The 20,019-nt window shown below is 46.7% G+C and overlaps 1 protein-coding gene across 2 annotated transcripts in view; it reads right to left on the bottom strand.

Moving 5' to 3' along the window:
- Nucleotides 1-18,625, bottom strand: part of DAB1 (DAB adaptor protein 1) — a 1,098,018-nt gene extending 1,079,393 nt beyond the window's left edge. For both annotated transcript variants that reach the window (XM_057310634.1, XM_048220365.2), the window contains exon 1: nt 17,913-18,625. The gene's annotated coding sequence lies outside the window, so the exon portion shown is untranslated. The remainder of the gene's footprint in view (nt 1-17,912) is intronic.
- Nucleotides 18,626-20,019: the final 1,394 nt, after the last annotated feature.

The following is a 20,019-nucleotide window of genomic DNA, read 5'->3' as shown; positions in this document are numbered from 1 at the left end:
AGATGGAGAAGAAGCAGCCCCAGGCCCCCAAGTTCCCTACAGAGAGAGGTAGGTACAGTGAAAGGGGACGCACTGGGGATGATGGGAACACAGGATGGGCGTGGAGGATCGGGTCATCTCAACCAGCCAGGGCAACAAGAAAGGCCCTTCCCCATGAAAGGAAGTTAGTTCTGAATTCCAAAGGAAGAATATAGCCAGGCAAAGATGCAGAGATCAGGGTGGAGAAGGGGTTATGGGGGTATACTAAACACAGGATGAACAAAGGCATGGCCTCCAAGATCTTCATTTTACAGATGTGAAAACTGAGGCTCAGAGAGATAAGTAACTTACTCAAATTACCCGGGCCTTTAGTCCTACAACTAGGATTCGCTCCAAAGTTTGCTTTTAACCATTTCACTATACTGTTTACATATTAAACATGGAATACAGTACCTTCAATAGGGTCAGTAACTTACAACTACACAGACAGTTAGTGGCAGAGTTGAGATTAGAGCCCAGGTCGTCCTCTTCTGGGCCCAGTGCTCACTCCATGGTGCTATGCAGACTCTACACATCTCACAGCCTTGCTGAGTCCCCAATTCCCCACCACATCCTTGCTCCTGGATCCTTCCCATGGCTCCCTCACTGTGGAACTCAGTCATCAAGACTGAAGCTTTCATTTCTTTTTCATTGAATTGACAAAAAGAATGAGGTCACTCTCCCTTTCTATGGCCTTTCCCAACCTTGGAAACTCCCAAGGTCAGAGGTCATCAGGCATTCTCACTTTCAAGCCATCCTCTTAAAGGCCAGCTGGTCTGGGAATAAAACACCTCAGTGTCAGGCATTTAATTTTTAAAGAGAGAGCAAAATGGTGAGAAGACTTTAAAAATTGCTCTCAGCTTTGTGTGTAATCGCCACCGGGCTGGAGGTCACCACCAATCCCCACATCTCTCGAGACCCTCCAGCTTAGAGGAGCAGGCGGAGTATTTGTTCCCCGAGCCAGAGAAAATTGCAGACCTGACCCCACCTTCCTTGTGCTCAGAGCGGACCCACCTCTACAACAAAACCAATTCCTTATTCAGTGTGCAGCTCCCTCCAATGGATAAACCACTGACAAAGAACCGACACAAAGGACAAAGCGACACCATCTTAGGAGGATTCTTAAGAAGGGGCTGGTATGTTACTTATGACATGACTCCAGGTAAATTCCTGCTCCCGAGAATCACAGCTGAATTGCAATTAGACATGCAGTCAAATGCAGCAACAAAATAAGTGTTTATTAAACTTAGGCTGTGCTAAGCTCCAAAGAGATGTAACATAATAATACTAATACTGATCGGATATCTACAACATCAGAGATCCTCTCCATATAGTCTTTCTACACCTCACAACAGCTCTGCCAGGGAGGAATTACAGCATCATGGTTGGCAATATGATGTGGTGGTTAAAACTGTGGGCTCCAGGGGCGCCTGGGTGGCACAGCGGTTAAGCGTCTGCCTTCGGCTCAGGGTGTGATCCCGGCGTTATGGGATCGAGCCCCACATCCGGCTCCTCCGCTAGGAGCCTGCTTCTTCCTCTCCCACTCCCCCTGCTTGTGTTCCCTCTCTCGCTGGCTGTCTCTATCTCTGTCGAATAAATAAATAAAAAATCTTAAAAACAAACAAACAAACAAACAAACTGTGGGCTCCAGAGCCAGACAGACTGGGTTTGAATCCCACCCCTGTCTCTTATTAACTGTGTGACCTTGAGCAAGTTACTTAACCCCTCTGTGCCTATGTGTCCTCAGCTGTGCAATAAGGGTGACTATAGTAGCAAGTTCATAGGAGCATGTGAAGAGTATATGAGTTAATAAAGAGTTTAGAAGAGTACTTGGCATGCCATGTTTTGGGAGGTGTTAGTTGTCTTTGTCATCTCCGTTGTATACATGAGGAAACAGTCCAGAGAAAGCGAGTGAATTGCTTGAGGTCACCTAACCAGTAGGTGGAGGAGCAGTGAAATTTGGGGCTCTTTCAACTATATCTGAGCTCATATACTGCCTTTGAATATTCTAATTTATAACATTATTACCCCAACATTATTTATTATTGGCAGGACAGAAGAGGACAATTTCAAAGGTAGCAAACTTGAGACTCAGTACAGGGAGATGATTGTGCCAAGGCTACGTACGTGACATCTGGCAGAGTTGGATACTGAACTCAGGTCTTAGGCTAGCTCACCCATTCACCACACAGCAGGAGGGTGGCAAGGGGAGGAGCAGAGTGGGCAGGGCCAGTTAAATGGGTGAGAAACAAGATGGCAGACTTGGCAACTGAGATGTGAGGACAGGAAGTCTGGATGGAGGTGCAAACCATGGGCTAAAGTTTCTACATGGACGCTGTATAATGATTATAATATTGAGCAAGATGATTTCCAACCACAAAGCTTGAAACAGAGTTTACTTTGTGCTATGCGACGACCACCTTGTCTGAGAGCAAGCCTGCTTAGCTCGGAGAGCGAAGTACACATCTCACAGCTGAGTGGGCTTCCCCAGGGCAGGCTGCAGCCACCTACCCGCCACCCCCTTGTGTGGTCAGCATGTGCTGATGCTGATGTCTGAGTCAATCCACTGTCTCCGTGACTCCCTCAGTGCACCATTAATGAGCTCATTCTGTGCCCAGCACTGTGCCCGGCACTGAAGCTGAAAGGAAGTGAAACCTGTGACCCTGAAGAGCTGGAATCCAGTGGAGGAGAAGCACGTTAAACATGGGAAGTACTGACAGATCGAGAGTAAGGTGTTGTGGGGGCACAGAGGGGAGACTAAATCTGGCTCAACGGGCAAGCAAAAGTGGCGTTCAGAGCAGGTGACGTCTGAGTGGAGTTTTGAAGAAGAGGACACTCCTGACAGGAGGGGTGTGACATGTGAGAGGGATGGCATTGTAAAGTGGAGGGAACAGCAAGAACAAAGGCTCTGGGCAAATGCCACCTCCTCAGAGCAGCTGTCCTCTTCATCTTTACTACTTATGCCATTATATGACCTGTTTGTTTATTATCCATCTCTCACTGGATATAAGCACCATCCGAGCAGACCTACTGATTTCTATATTGCTGTATCCCAGTGCCAACAACCATACGCAGCGCACAGTAGGTACTCAATAAATATCTGTCAAATAAATGAGCCAGCTGCAGGTGGGTGTGGCTAAGAATACCAAGCAAATGCTTGTATGCTTGTATCTTTAATGTGAAGCAGGATTTAGGGACCATTTTTTCTCTTTCTCTCCCATAAAATACATGTATTGAAATGTAGAGAGGAGGAGGAGAAAGGAGTTGACATTTATTGAATACTGAGTATGGTGATAGTTCACATAATTTCAATCTCCGTAACAGCTTATGGGTAGGTATTACTCTCCCTCATTTATAGTAAAGGAATTCTAGGTGCGCATGATTTATTCATTCTCCCAGCTACTGAAGGAAGTGGCAGGGTTGGGATTTGAACACGGGTCTGCCGAACCCCCTAGGTCTGCCCAGGGACCATATGCGAGCCCCCTCTGGAGCCCTGTGTGCAATGAGGTACTGTGTAACCTGCACGCAGTGTGACAAGCTGGCAGGAAGGTCCACTGCTTCCCAGGTGCCTGCTCTGATCCCAGTCTTTTCATGATGTCACTATTCTCTTGATAATCTCTGGTGCAAAGTACTCACATCCCCTTTGATTGTGTAAGGAAATAGGTTCAGAAACCGAGTAACCCAAGTCAAGATCACCTGACCGGTGGAGTGGGTGGGGAAACAGCACTTTCAAATCTGGGGGGTCCAGGAGGTCTGACTCCCAAACCTCTGATCCTCCCCCTAAGCTACTCTGAGCTGCAGACCAGAGGAATTTGAAATCTCAAAAGAAATCTCCATTTCAGTTCCTGGAACACATGACAGTTTCTCACCCCAGATTGTTCTCAGCTCAGTATGAAAACATATAACAGGGTATGAATGCCTGAGTGAAAGAAAGACCTAAACTTAAATTATTCCAGAATGGCACGCTATTGTCAGTGATTGACAACCAGTCTCGACTCTCACCAGTGACAGCCACACACAAAGTAAGCCTTCAAAAAGAGCTTGGTTCTCTTCAATTAGCAGAGCTGAAATGAAACCACTTAGAAAATTATACTATTGGGCAACTGGTGGGTTTTAAACATAATGAGAAAAATAAAGGCTAGGCTGATGTTTACTGTCAGCTGAGCTAGAGACGTCAGATGTGCCAGGACTTGGGCCCACACGTTCTCCCTGTGTGCCGACTGCCACAGCTCCAACCTCAGAGCCATTCTTTCATTCCTGCAGCAAATCCATACCGGTTCCCTGCTGTCACGGACTAGAGCTATGATGGGGAGCAAAACAGATACGGTCCCTGCCTCCTGGCGCTCCCAGACAAGTAAACAGGGTTGTGATGCCCTGTGATAGGTGACATAATGGGGAAAGGCAGGGTGCTCAGAGGCATTGCACAGAGAGAGGGCTACAAAAGTGAAATTTCACACTGAGTGGAAAATAGTCCTGTGGGGCAGAAAAGCCTGCCCAGCAGGCTGTGTGACCAGCCACCGGGAGAAGGACAAGGGTGGCCAGGACAGGGGCCGGGCAGCCGTGGAAGGCATGGGCTCTCCTCCTGCTGGGCCCATCTGTCTATTCCCTGGGAATGCTAGAATCACAGCTCTGGAAAGCTGGGAGAACTTCAAGTCACTCGGCACCATTCATTCAACAAACCATGTCCCAGATATGCAATGGCTCAGGAGGAAACAAGGACGTGCAAGTGATTCCTGGGGCCCAGGTGGTCCAGGCTGATCAAAGAGGGCCAGGGATGGGAAAGGTTTGCACTTTATGCCAAGGCAATGGGGAGCCACTGAGGGCTTGAGGCAGAGGAAGTGACATGGTCAGATTTGGGATTTGCCAGATACCACTCAGAGAGCAGAGTACAGAGGCTGGGCCCTGAGCTCTGAATGACTAACCCCGGAGCCTCTGACCTTAACCCAGCCTCATACTTACGGGGCTCCTACAATCTATAGGGCCAAGAGCTGGAAGAAATGGACAAGAAAAAGTATTTATCTGACTGAAGGAAAACTCCAGGATAGACTTACTTCTCAGACCTGGATCTCAGCGGAACAGGAAGACAGCAAAGATTAGATTCTATTTCTGCCTTGGTCTATAATGAGCTGTGTAGCAGGGGACCAGTCATTCCCCTCACTCAAACCACACCCTCATCTGCGTGATGGGTGGAGAGTTAGGCAGCTAATTACAAACGATGATCATAACCTGAGCCAAGTGCTCACCTGACGTAATGTCCACAAACCCCCCGTGAAGTAGACCCAATTATCATCATCTTCATTTTACAGCAGTGGGAACTGGAATTGGGAGACGTTAAATAGCTTGATGAAAGTCAGATACTAAGTGAGTTATAGAATCAGGATTTGAACCCAGCTTTTCAAGGGCTTGATTGTGAAAACATCCTAGTTTGAGGCCCTCATCCATTTGTTTCCTAAGGACTTTCTGAGCACCTGGTCTATAACGGTGAAGAGATGAGGAAGCAGAGTTCCTCCAGAGACAGACACATACCCTCTTGCAGGGCGGGAGCTCTGAATTCTAGTCCTGCCTGTGTCATTAACTTGGCCTCCATGTCGAGAGTGTGCAGGGTGTGTACAGAGGGAGAGGTGAGGAAGTGGTTATGACAAAATCCTCTCTCTTGGTCTCCCTCCTGTACTTGGGAGTCACCCTGTGTCAATGGGATGTCACAGAAGACCCAGGAATGAGATGGCCAACCCCTGGCACAGTCGAAACAACAGCATCACCCCTAGTGAACTTAACCTGAGTCCACCAGGCACCCACATAAAGGGCTGATGGGGCAGCTGGGTCCTTATTGGGCAGATCAGCCACCCCAGTCTGGCTAGAAGCCGCCCCTTCAGCTCTCAGAGCCAGGCCACTCACGATGGACAGAGCCCAAAAACGCATTGTGAGAGGGAGTCTCTTCCTTGTAGGTCATGAGACTTGGCCAGGCCTGGGGCCTAAATAAGGGAAAGGTGCCCCTGGAGGCAAGCTTAGATAAGCTGCCCCAATCCATAGACAGCAATACACCATCCAATTAGACCTAATTAGCCACCTTTGGAGTAGGGACAGCAGAAAGGCCAGAGAGCGGCTGTTGGGAGGGCTGTGCCTCCCCTTACGCCCCCCTGACCCTCCGGCAGTGCTTGCAGGAACCAAGACAGGCAGACCTGCCCTCCCACCCTCCTCTGACTAATGAGACGAATCCAGTGACGGAGGGTACAACCTGCTGAGAAATGTTTTCTCCCTTCTTCTAATAAACTTTTCAAAAAGGCTCCTGAGATCCACGGCTGGATTCTCCCATGAACAGAGCCCCAGGTGTCGAGGGGACAGAGTCACACAGTAACAGCTCATTTAGCAGGGAACAAATGGCCTCCTTTCAGGCCAACAATTGAAACACTATACACTCAGACAAGTGCTCGGGCCCAACATGGGTGTCGATCGGAAAGACAGGCAGAGGACACAGCACCCATTCCTTTGAGAAATCCCCTGACCGCTTTGGGTGCGGGGGCGGGGGGGGGGGGGAGCGGTGGATGAAAGATGATGCTCTCTTCAAATAACCCAGAAGGCAAAATGCAAAAGTGTTGGTTGGAATAAAATATTGAAATCAAAATGATTATTAACAGTAATAATAGCTTACACGTACATGTGTACAGTCCCTTGTCATTCATAATTCACTTTCACATGCATCACCTCTTTGAAGCTTCACACCAATTTTATGCAGCAGGGAAGGCAAAAGGCAGCATCCCCATTTTATAGAGAAGGATTTGGAGAGGCTGAGAGCTTAAGCCCAATGTCACACAAGACACATGTCAATGCCACAGTTCAAATCAAGCCTTCCAATCCCAAATCCACTACACTTTCCTTATTTGCACAGCAAATCCAAACTTTGTTATGTTCCCTTTATACTTTTTTTAAATCATAATAAATTAGGGCTGGAAAAGTTCTTAATAATCACTGGAAACCTGGAACCCAAATATGTTAAACCACATACCCAAGGTCAAACATCAAAGTAGGACAGGTCCTTGGTCTCCATACTCCCTCCAGGTCAATGTTCTTCTGACTCTGCGTCCATTCAGGCCTGATAACAAGGACTATTTCTACAGAAACTAGCAACGTGAATATTTTCTTTTACGTTGTCCCTTTAAAAACAGTAGATGCCAATGACAAACATTTCCTTTTGACACGAGTCTTTATTTCTAATAAAGCAATGACATTAATGTGGTGGGAGAAACAAGCATAGAAGGGGAGAATGATTCAGTAGAGTTCCCTGCATGCGGTAGGGGTTCAATAAATGTTTGCTGGATTGGATGTAGTGAAATGAGTGTGGACCCACAGGGAAACAAGAGAAAGAGAAGGTATTTTGCACACACATAGATGGAAAGGCATCGACTCTGTGTAACACGCTGTGCTAGGAGTTTGGCACAAAGAAGACATTTGCCATATACCAAGCTGGTTTTCGACATTGGCTTGATGCTCCCACTGTCTTAACATCACACACTCCCAGAGAGGACACAGCGGGATGTGTGCTTCCAGGCAATCCCTTGGAAAATGCTTGACCTTCACTGAACTTTTGACATTGTTTTCAGTGTCACCTCAGTGTCTTCTTCTTTTTGTTTTTTTTTAGGGAAAAATTGTGGAGTAAAGAAAGAAGTATATAAAGGGAGGCAAAAACTGTTAGTAAAATCCTAGTGACAAACCTGATGTCAGGAGGCATTCTCTCACTCTGTCACTGAACTGCTCTATATATGATTCTCCCTTGGTAACTTCTGTCAATTTCTGTCTACTTTTACTCTTCCTCTCAATTCACTGCAGGTTTCATGGTATTTGGGGGTCGGGCGGTTCTTTGGGATGTAGGAAATGTCACAGATCACCACTTTATACTTTGGTCTAGAAAGTGTGCTAGCGATCACTACTGTTCATTGAACACCTGCAACAATAATGATTATCGGAAAATCAAAGGGATAGCTGAATTTTATGGAGTGTCCACTATGTGTTCCATGCTAAGCACGCCACATGTATTATTTTCTTTAGCCTTTATACAACCACCCTGTGATGTTTAATTTGTCTAAAGCTATATGAACTACATGGTGGCAAAGTCAGATTCTGACTTGGGAGTCCATGTCCTTCACCAGATAGGGATCATGCATTCTTTTATTCATTTGCACAACTACTATGTCCCTCCCAGGCCTTGCGCTAGCTACTGAGATGCAGAGAGAAAAGACGAAGACCATGCTCTCAGGCAGCTTGCACTAGCATGAGCAGACTGATAAACCAAAGGTCACATAGTATGTGCTAGGTGTAGTGACAGAAGGGCTTGCTGGGTGCTTTGGGCATATCCAGGAGGGACACCTAATCCAGTCTAGGAAGGGACAAAGAAGATTCCCAGAGGAAATGGTGCTTCTGTCTTAAAGAGTAGGGAGAAGTCTGCCAAACGAAGGGGGACATGAAGGACAGTTTCCTCATGGTGCAGGGAGAGGAGCGCAGCAGGCACAGAGACGTGGAAGCTTGGGAGAGCCTGGGCATGTTCAAGAGTCTTCCAAGCAGCTCAGAATGGATTGCACCCAGAATAGAAAGCTGGATAGCAAAAAGAAAGAGGACTGGAGAGGAGTGATATACAGGATACAAACCAAGGAGGGGCTTCTCTGCCACACGAAAGAGTCTGAGTTACATCCTGAAAGCCACGGTGGCCTCTGAGGGTTTGTGAGCTAGTGTGTGATGTTCAAGGGGAAGGCTTACTGCCTACTTACACGCCACTCCCAGAAGGGAAAAGCAAGGCAGCAACACTTCCATCGCTTCTCCTCAAAGGAAAGGGACTGATTTATCTTTTGGGTGAAATCCAGAGAGGAGCATAAACGTATGTGGCTACAGCAGATACACTCTAGACTCTCTCAGCACAATTCCAACCACACTTCTGTGTTTCTTACACCTCTGTGAGACCCAGGAGTGACTACAGGGTGCTCTGGGACACCAAGCAGACACACTTGCACGAGGCCTGGAGGGAGGAAGTGAAAAGACAGCTGGTCTCTGCCATGTGCAGAGAGAGTAGCTCTTCTGGGACAGCTCAGACAAAGATCCTCCCATGTGTCCCTAGCAACAGTGTCATCTCCACCCTAACAATTCCATGGTGTGATTGAATAACTGTCCTCACATCCAAGCTTGGCCCCAGGATCCTTCTAGAATGGGGTAGGCTACCCAACACCCATTAATAAATCCCCTTCTGCTTAAACTGTGTCATCATCAACTAAGAACCTAATTGATACAACACGACAGCTCCTTTCTTTCTCTCCTTCAAAGCTGCCTTACCTCAGAGATCCTCATTCGTTGCTATGAGGCCAATTGTGGTCCTACAGGGGGACAGGGAGACCTGTATATATCCAGCTGAGACCAACTGAAAGAGAAAGTTCAGGAGTCCTGATGCAGCTGCACAACGTACACAGCCTCCAACCAAGCTTTAACAGAAATAAGACCCAGGCTTCATCTTTGACTAGCCCCAGTGTTCATCTCCTATTTGGTTTTTAATGCGGAGGGAGAAAGTGCATAATCAAATATCACTCCCACCCATCAAAACCTCCCCACACCTGGAAAAAAATAGATCACATTTGTGCTTTGGAAGCAGGGAGATCAATTAGAATCAGCTGTTAGGCTGAACTAACCCAATTCCAGAGTCAGTCTGGAGTAAGGAAGGAGATGCTTCTGTGTTAATCAGAAAGGCAATGGGAGCCCATGGGGTGCAGAAACTTCAGCTGGGCCATGCAATCTGTTGATTACCAGGGGACCCTTTTTTTGCAAAGGAGGTCATAATCTCAAACTTGTATTATTTGCAGGGGGCTGATTTTCCCCTTGACTCTCACAGAGTTGCCAACACACCTGCTTCCAAAGCATGCGGTCTCCTCACCGAGACCTCTTAGAGCAGAGACCGAAGGTGGAGTAGGAAATTGGAATAATTAACCTCGAGTGCAGCCACAGAGGACTATACAGGGCATGAGCTAAATTAAAGAAAAATCAGCCAGAAAGTTCCAAATTTTCTAGTCCCTGAACTCCATGTCAGCATTTTCTCATCACTCACAAGGAGAGAAAGTTTAGAAATACAGCTCTCTTTATTGAGCAACTATTTTACGTGCCATGCCACAGTGGGCGGTGGGGAGAGAAAGTAGACAACTGCACTCAAGAGTTGACAATGTGGCGAGAAAGCTGAGAGGACACCGGGGATGACGCGTGTAGGTGTGGCAGACGCTGCTAGCGCGTCCACCAACATCCATTCTCCCCGTCTTCTAATACAGCACCCCGCTTCCGGCACATGGCCACCCACAGTAAAAACAGTACTCCTGAGCCTCCCTTCAGTCAGGAGGGGTCAGGAGCATCGGCGCTAGTCAATGAAGATGCAAAAAGAAATTACGGGGGCAACTTCTGGCCACATACTTAAGAGAAATGGGAAGGTTCTCCTCCGACCTCTTTTCTCTCTTCCAGCCATCTAGTTTGAATGAGGATGTGGTGACGTACCGTCCTGGATCATGAAGACGGAAGCAATGTCCTAGGGGTGGAGAAGCAGCGAGCTAGAAGGAGCCCGGACGCCGCACGACTTCACGGCACACAGCTGCCCTATATGCTCAGACCTTCACAAGACTGGAGTATATAGATTTCTACCACTCTTAAGATCTTGTAATCCCTTATATTTAGGGTCGGGGCTACATGCCGTTGGACCTACATCCTAATTGAGATGGCAGGCCACCACTTCACTTACTTAGCAATCTCACCTTCCCAGGAAACAGTTGTAAACAAAGAAACAAAAAAGACCCCTAAACAGTCTCGGGTGTCTCTTCACTGTGGAGGCTGAGGCACTTTATTCACAGTAATGGCGCCCAGGCCAAGGTGCTTATTGACCCTTAATACACCCACATTTCCAGTGAGCAGGATTCCTGCTACATTAGTCCACAGCCAATGCAAAGATGGGTAGAAAGGGACGAGGACAACTTTTAGAGGCAGGTAAATTGATAATACCAAGACACAAGAGCACAATCTGATAGGGAGGAAAAAGACTGCAAAAGTACAAAAATTAGTTATTAGAATCTAAAATCTGCACATCCAGAGGTCTGAGGCCACTTGTATATAGGGGTAAACAGTCCTGCATCACAAAATAATCCTTCAGGGCTCAGTTGGTTAAGCGTCTGCCTTTGGCTCAGATCTTGGGGTCCTGGGATCTAGCCCCGTGACAGGCTCCCTGATCAGCAGGGGGTCTTCTTCTTCCTCTCCCTCTGCCCTCCCCACCCCCACTCATGCTCTCTCTCTCTCTCTCTCTCTCTCAAATAAATAAAATCTTAAAAAAATAAATAGTCCTTAAGATTATCAAGTACAGAGCCCAACACAACTACTGATGCTTATAATGATATTTGAGTCGCATTCATTTTAAAAAGGAGGGAAATGTAGGAGAAGGAAGGGAAGAATGAAGGGGGGTAAACAGAAGGAGGAATGAACCATGAGAGACTGTGGATTCTGGGAAACAAACAGGGCTTCAGAGGGGAGGGGGGTGGGGAAGTGGGACAGGCCGGTAATGGGTATTAAGGAGGGCACATATTGCATGGAGCACTGGGTGTTATACGCAAACAATGAATCATGGAACACTACATCAAAAACTAAGGATGTACTGTATGGTGACTAACATAACATAATAAAAAGTTATTTTAAAAAAAAGGAGGGAAATGTGTAATTTATTGATAAATATTTCCAAAACATTAGTCATCTTGAAATTTTGTTAATTTGAAACATCCCAGGCTATGGATGCCTCATACATGTTATTTCATGCAATTCAATGTTAAATGAAATACGCTTGAATATCACACAAGCAGTCAATGTCATAACCCTTTATTCTGAACCTACACTTTGTTAGGCCTTGCCCTAGATGTGATGTCCTAGAGATGAATCAGACACATCACTGCTGTCTAGTAACTCACAGTCTAGTTTGGGCACAGACCAATAAACAGATCATTATGACACCAGATCAAACTTCTAAGGAAAGAAAATCATATACATTATAGATGAAAGAAAAAAGAATATGAAAGGAATCCTTATGAAATAAGAAAAAGATAGACCATCAAAAAGAAAAACGGGCAAAGATGAATTAGCTGTGCATCGAGAAGCAAATTCAAATGCCCAATGAACAGGAGATGAAAAATACGAAGTAAATAACAATGAGCTATCACTTGCTACCTAACCAGGTTAGCTCAAGTCAATGATAACACATGCTCCTGGCAAAGATAGAGGGAAAAGACTATTTCATACATGTTAACGGAAATGTGAATTACTACATTCTCCTTGGAAAGATATGTGGCACTATCTCCCAAAACTTTAAAAAGTACATATCCTTTGACTTAGAAATCTTAGTTTTGGGACGCTATTCTTAAAAGTTCAAGCATAACAATAGATAATGATAAACATACAAGGATGCTTATTTCAGCATTGTGTACAAAAATTAGTGAAACAAAAGTAAATGCTCATTGGTAGGGAAATGGTTGAAAATTTTGTTGTATATTCATACCATTGAAACTCACAAAGCCATTGAAAAGAGTGATGTATCTATACAAATTGGCTGAGGGAGGGCTGGGGGGGTGAGTGGCAGAAAAGTTTCTATAGTGTTTTAAGTGAGAAATACAGAATGTCAAGAAATACATATCTGATCTTGTCTTTTAAATCAATGACAAAACTCCTTATGTATGTACATACTGTGTATGAACATATACGTGTAAATATTATGAAAGCATAGAGAAAATATAAAAGATATCTAGGTTATTAGATTAGTTTATGTGGCAAGGGACAGTAAAAAAGCAAACAAAAACTGGATTAAAAAATAGATGCCCAGGGGCGCCTGGATGGCACAGCGGTTAAGCATCTGCCTTCGGCTCAGGGCGTGATCCCAGCGTTCTGGGATCGAGCCCCACGTCAGGCTCTTCCGCTATGAGCCTGCTTCTTCCTCTCCCACTCCCCCTGCTTGTGTTCCCTCTCTCGCTGGCTGTCTCTATCTCTGTCAAATAAATAAATAAAATCTTTAAAAAAAAAAAATAGATGCCCAGAACAAAAAGCAAACAGCTTTCATAATAAGACAGAGTATATAAAATCACATCCATCTATATATGCTAATATATGGGTCTAAGGACATAAATGAAACGACAGTCACCAAATTATAGATAACACAATGGGAATTTCAAATGATTTTTACTAACTCCTTATATTTTTCTATACTTGCACATTTTTTACAGTTAACTTGTATTATTCATAGATTTGAAAAATTAATAAGGTGATTAAAAAAAAAAAAACCACCATTGTCATGCCTGTCAATATTCAGTAGAGTTAACTAAGAAAACTTCATGCAGGACTTGGCACCTGACCTCGGCTTTAAAAGCCTAGTGGATCTGGAGGAGATTTGAAAAAGAAGGGTGTTCCAGGCAGGAAGAACTTCGTAAGTACAAGTACAGACATAGACATGAACCTGGGGACTAAGCCTCAGGCAGTCTGCCTTATCTGAACAGAGGATAAAGAAAAAGCGTGTGGCTGGAATTCCATGACCACAGTAAAAAGCAAACAGATAAGAAGTAGAAATGGCCACCATCATGCATAAGCAAAAATAAAAATTTTAGAGTTCACATTAACAAAGGAAACAGCTTGGTTTCTTCAAGTTTTACAAATTGACAAATATTTTGAGTTCTTAGGACTCTGTCCATGGTGACACCATGTGTTTCACTCAGATGTAAACTTCAGTTTGGTAACATTTTCGTTTTAAACCCTCCTTCCTGTCAGTTTCCAGCTCGGCTGTAAATATCTGCTGGGAGAAAAAATGTCACTAAAGATCTGAGCTCAAGCTTCTAAAAAAAAAAAAAAATTGTCATTTTGAAACAAGAAGAAGTCATACTCTGCATGTTAATTAAGCAAGAAGTGTCAAGACCTATGGCTTGGAGTTCATTTCAGAAAAAAAAATCGTTTTTATTTATTAAAAGCCCATGAATACAAATGAATTTTTTATTTGGTGTTCATTCTTGTTCAATTCTGTCCCCTTTGAGACAGGAACTTCATGGGCTTTGCTAGATAAATTGAAAGGTTGTCTGGTGGCACTGGGTCTTCTGTCCTCCACAATAAGGCTGTTTCATAAGCTGTAAGTGAGCAACTGTTCATGATACAGGATTCCTGCACTCTCACCAACAAAGAAATAGTCTAAATATCACCAGGTGATGGTCACTACCTTGCCCAAACCAACCAGTGTCACACAGCACCCCAACCTAAGTTGATTTCAACCTGAGAAACACTCCCTTTTCTCTTCTACAAGTGCCTCTCGCTCTCTAGACAGGGCTTGTAGCCATGAGGACCCCAAAGTTCCTATTCCCACCACCACATTAAGAAGTATAGCAGCTAATACTGTTCTTCCATTTCCAGGAAATTGAAAGAGACACACAGGACCTTCAAGTGACCCTTCTGATGGGTAGAGTTCACCAGGTAGAGTAGGAATGTGTTTTCTAGACAAGGAAAAAAAAGTTGTACCCACAAACGTACGAAAGGTACATCTGTAGTGCGTACATGTGATGTGAGTGTAGTGTGTGTATGTGTGTGTGTACGTGACGATGCTCTATACAGGTGTGTGTGTGTGAAAGAGGATTGTGTATGTGTGTGATGCTGTGTGTTAGGATGTGTGTGTGTGTGTGTGTGTGTGTGTGTGTGTGTGTGTGTAGGAGGGAACCAGAAGGCCAGGCTCTGAAAGGCTCTGAAGTCTATGGTCAGATATTTGAATAATATACTTCAGGCAACAGGGAAACTTTTATGGTTTTTGATCTGGGGAATAACATGATCAAAGCTATGTTTTAGAAAGATCAAGTCACAGCTCTGGGGAAGGCCTGTACTGGAGGTCAGGAGATGAGTCGGGGGCTCTGAGGATGGTCTGGAATGGGGACAAGGAGGCTGGAGAGGAGAAAATTAATTGGCATTACTTTCCCATCACTCTTAGTTTTAGATGGCAGGTAAAAGTATTTACTATCATTTTTCTTTTTTCCTCCAACTTTAAATAAACAAAAAACACATCTTTAAAAATTTGTCCATTCTATGAAAGACATTTAAAACAAAGGAATAGCTCCCCTCCAAAATTATTTGGACACCCAGCCCGTCCAACGGGAGTACCCCAATCTGACCCAGACAAGAATCTGCTTTGGGGGCTATGCAAAACACATCTGTTAAGCGAACAGATCCTTACCAGCTCCAACCACACACCAGCAACGGCAGCCTCCCAGTCAAGGAAGAGACAAGAACCAGAGTTGATGGTTTCTGTGGTACAATGTTTATGTCATAAGTAATTATCTGATTATGTCAAAGCTGAGTTCCAAGCAAGTCTATCCGGAAGGAGTCTTTTGCAGCTCAGGGTTTTCCTCTATATTCTTTCAAGCCAGGCAATAAAACGAGACTTTAGTTCCTATGGGCCCTTCTGTCCCCCTCTGTGAACTAGAATTCCTCCTCCCTGTATGTCCGCCCCTGCCTATGTTTCCTCCTCTTTCTCTACCTCTCCTGCCTCCTTCCCACTGCCTGCCTCTTTTCGAAGACTGAAGCTGTCTCTGTCCCTCTGTTTCTCTCTTCCCACCGTCCCCACCTCATCCTCTTTCACTCTGTCCTCTCTCCCTTCCTTTTCCCACCATCTCCCTTCCCACTATGTAAAAAAGCTTAAATTTTAGAAGAGGAGGAAGGCCTTCGCTAGCACAAGAATCTGAACAACAAATTGGATCACAGTGAGGTGAATGGCTGAGTCCGGCTTCAAGAAAAAAAATAAATCTTGGAAAAGAGAGAGGGCTGAACGGTGGCCCTTCATTTTGTGGAAGGCGGGTGGAGCCTATGGTTCCCAGTTGTCCCTGAACACCAGGATCACTAGGCAGTCTTCCAGCTGGGCACTTCCTATTTGCTCCTAAGCCCCAGCCAGCTTTTTCCACTGGGAGTGAGGTGGCACTGCCACTGTCACATTGCACTGCTCAGCTACTCCTCTTGATCAGCTCAGAAAGGAAGAAAAGCCATAAAATTCAGAACCAGCTCATGTCAGCACTGCAGGGGATGTCAATGACCACCTGGTCCAACATGGTCAGGTCACTGGTGGAGAGAAGGGGGCCCTGGCTCACTAAATGCCAGGGGGACTCATTATTAGAAAACCCAGACCTAGGACCTGTTGCAAAAATCCCTCTGCCCTGGGAACAGCTCTAGGTGTCTGCCTTCTGAAAAGAAATCTACAATATAGGGTTCAGACGCATAAACAGATAGGAAAAGCTTAAAATAGAGACAGAAAGGGATTCAAATGCACACGGTACACATTAGAAATCCCCTTTATGCTGCTGGCAAAAAAGGATTTGAGAAAGAAGTCTGTTGAGGATGGGGCTGCAGTGGTGGAGGGCTCGAAGCTATGAAGACCTGTTTAATATGGCTGTATTGTAATACTGCAGTGCCAAACCCCACCAGTCACTCCAAAAAAGAAAAAGGAAGCCCGCTGAGCAGCAGAACTTCCCAGCCCTGGAGACAGATTGTCTCCCATTTGCACCCATTTAATAACTGCTTTATTTAACAAGAAATGTGCATCCTCGGAAGGCACAGCACAAGAACCTCCTGCAACGACGACGCGATTCCTTGGACATGAAACTAAAATGCATTCATCGGAACTCAGTCTCCCAAAACAGCAGCAAAGCCACTGTGAGGCGATTTCCAGGCGAGAGCCCCTCGGAGACGACGAGGGGGATGGGGCTGGCAAGCAGGGGACACACCTTTTCTGAGCTGTTGGAAACATGCTGCCTGCAAAGTCCACCCAGGCTGTGCTGCCAAGGGTTAATTTCCTGGGGGGGGGGGGAGGAATTGCACACACTCACACCCCTACTGAATCCCCACAACCTCTGCCGCCACCACACATTTGGATTTTTTTAAATCTTAAATTCCCCGATCAGCCATATCTTTTCGGAACAGCCCCTCCACCTGGGCTGGATTCCCATCTCATCACCAGTGAAAGCCCAGAGAGCCGGGCATAATTATTTTGCTACAAGGTTATGCCTAATTGGCCACTAACCTAATTGATTAATCATCTCATTTTTCAAGGCAGCATCAAAGAGCCAAACTGAGGGGAGAGAGAGAAAACCTGTATCCAGGCGGCGCGGGGCGGGGGGGTGTAAAATTACGGACTGGGGGAAAGACCCGCAGCCACCTTGCCTGGTTTCTGGATACAGAAGTGGACAGAAAATCACAGAAAACCCAGAATGAGTGGGGAAATGCGCAAGACCACAAAAGGACAGAGCCGGGAACCTCGACGCTGCCCAGCCAGCCTGAGTCCAGCCGCCTCGGAGAGGATGAAGTTGTTTCCCCTGGGCTGGGAAGGGTTAAGTGGCTGCGCGTCAACCCAGCCTAGGCTAGCGAGGGGGGAGCAAAAACCACTTGCCCCAATGTCGGCGAGTTGGCGTGGGGGCCTCCGGGGGTCGCCCTCGGGTTCCGGCCACAACTTGCGCGGCTCTGCGCGGCGGCCCTCGCCTGCGTCTTTGCGCGCCACCCAAAACTTTGCGCACACTGCAGCCGCCGCCCGCCCGCTTTTCTCAGAGAGTAGCACGCCTCCAAGTGCCGCGGCAGCCCCTCCGCAGCCGCCGCTGCCCGGCTTCGGGCTCCAGACTTTTCCCTCGCTGCCTCCAGTTCCCACCCAGGGGGCTCCCTCGCGGCTGCGGGAGCGCGGCGCCCTCCAGGCGGTGGGCAGGCGGTGCGGGCGCGGCGTTCCAGATGACGACCTCCCCGGGTCCGGGCAGCACCCACGGGACAGATTGGTCCGCGCGGCCATCCCCACCCCGGAGCGCCCACCCTGAGCCTCCCGCGCCGAGCCAGGCGAGCGCAACACCTTCTCCTACCTTCCAGCCGCTGAGGACCACACTCTCCGCTCAGCCCTCTTGACTCATCCTCAGGCTGCCGGAGAGGGCTACGGGGCTCCGCTTTTGTTCCCTGGGGCTGGCAGGTCCGTGTGGGGCCAGGGCGCGGGAGCTGCGGCGGAGCTGGGTATCCCGGACGGGGGATGCTCAGCTCACTCCCAGCAGCTTTGCCGGCAGCAGTAGCGGCGGTGGCAGCAGCGGCAGCAGCAGCAGCGGTAGAGATAGTGCCGGCTCTCTGCAGGCCACATCTTTCATACCTTATACATCACTACCGCATTCCCCCGAATAGGGGAGCCCCACAGCATTTCGCCACCTAGCGCAGAATGCAGGAGCCCGCAGCAGTTGGCAAAGCCGACCAGGCCAGAATGTGAGCACTTGGAGGGGAGAAGGACCTCAGTACCTGCTGGCAGATGCCCCTGCCTCTCCTATGTCAGTGGGGCCTATAACTTGCAGCCATTCTACCGTGCTCACCTTCTGGGATTGGCTGTTCCTCGGGGTGGTCTGTACTTGAGGCCATGCAGTGACAATTTATCAGGGGGAGCCCTCTTTGCTGCTGCTGGAGTCTTGGCCAGAACGTGTCTTTACACAGCCTCTTCCCTGCTTTCGTCTTCATACAGGAGGCTTTGCAGCAACAGATACACACTTCTCTGTGTCTTGGAGACATTTCTGCTCTTCCCCAGATCCAGTATGTGTGTTCAGGAGCAGGCTGACCATAAGCAAACTGCTAAATGATGGAGCCTCCATTTCTTCATCTGCAAAATGGGAATCAAATTATCTGTCTCATAGGATTGTTGTGAGAACCAAATGACATAAACACAGAGCTTGACACATGTTGAGTGATAGCTTTCTTCCTTCATCCAGTGTGGGTCCTCCTTTCCTGGGATAATAATATATCAGTAACTTTCCTATTCAAAAGTATTTATTGCGTGCTTACTTATGTGACAATCTCTATTTTATGGAGTGGGGTAGGACTTTCAAAAAGATAGGCAAGTGATCCTTACTCTCTTGAAACTTTCTAGTACAAGGACACAGAAAATAAACCAGCAAATTAGCAAGACACTGGCAGATAGTAATAACAACTATGGCAATGTAAGTGACGACAAGTTAATGTCAGGTGATAGCATGTGATAGGAAATGACCAGGGTAGGACATCAGGCTGGAGGTTGAGAAAGGACTGTCTGAGAAGATGGCAATTGACCTGAGACCTGTATTGATAAGGGGCCAGGCATGAAAGATCTGAAGGGGGAAACGCTAAAGACAGAGAGAGCAGCAAGTGCAAAGGCCCTGAGGCGGGAGTGAGTTGAATGCATTTAAGGAACACAAGAAAACTAACTGTGGCTGGAATATAGCAAGAGTGGTCATTAGTGGTATGAGATAAGGTGGGGAGGTCAGAGAGAGAGGTTGGTCTTATGGGAGGAAGTCACGTGATTCAACTAAGTTTGGAATTCGGAGGGATGTGATTATTCTGGGATTGGAGAGAGTAGAAGTTGCATTTGTAAATGCTATGCAGAGAATGGACTGGAAGGGACACAGGTGGAAGTAGGGTACCAATCAGAGGCTCCTACAGGGGTGAATAAAAGTTCCTTTACATTCCCTGGCCAGCACAACCATAGTGACCTCTCCTCTTGTACTAGGTTAGCTACAGGGGAGGGCCACTTGGCCAGTACCCCAGGAGCTTGAATGTGAGTTTCTCCCACCACTCTGAGTATCCCTTTCCTCACGTGGAAAATGCAAATAATAATATATATTCTTATTCAATTATTGTGAGTATTAAATAAGGGGACAAAGGCACCTAAGGTGTTAAATAAGTGTTTCATCTTCACTATATCTATCACTTCCAGAACCTCCAGAGTGCTCCTCCAGGGGCCTCCGGAGTGCTCCTCCAGTACCTCTGCTGCTTCTGGGGGAAGGGAGGGTTGGCCATTCCTATCCTGGAACTGTCCTGCCCAGGGCTTGGCAGGGGTAAACTGCTGGGTCTAGAAAGAGTTCCTCTTGGCACCTGCTGAAAGGCTTGTATTGGTAATGCCAGCCTCTGCACCCATCATCTGTCATCTTTCCAAGCAGGACACCAATATTCATTTTGTTTAGG

This window comes from Ursus arctos, unplaced genomic scaffold (assembly GCF_023065955.2).
Source record: "Ursus arctos isolate Adak ecotype North America unplaced genomic scaffold, UrsArc2.0 scaffold_12, whole genome shotgun sequence".
Taxonomy (NCBI): Eukaryota; Metazoa; Chordata; class Mammalia; order Carnivora; family Ursidae; genus Ursus; species Ursus arctos.
This window is presented reverse-complemented; position numbering and strand designations above follow the sequence as displayed.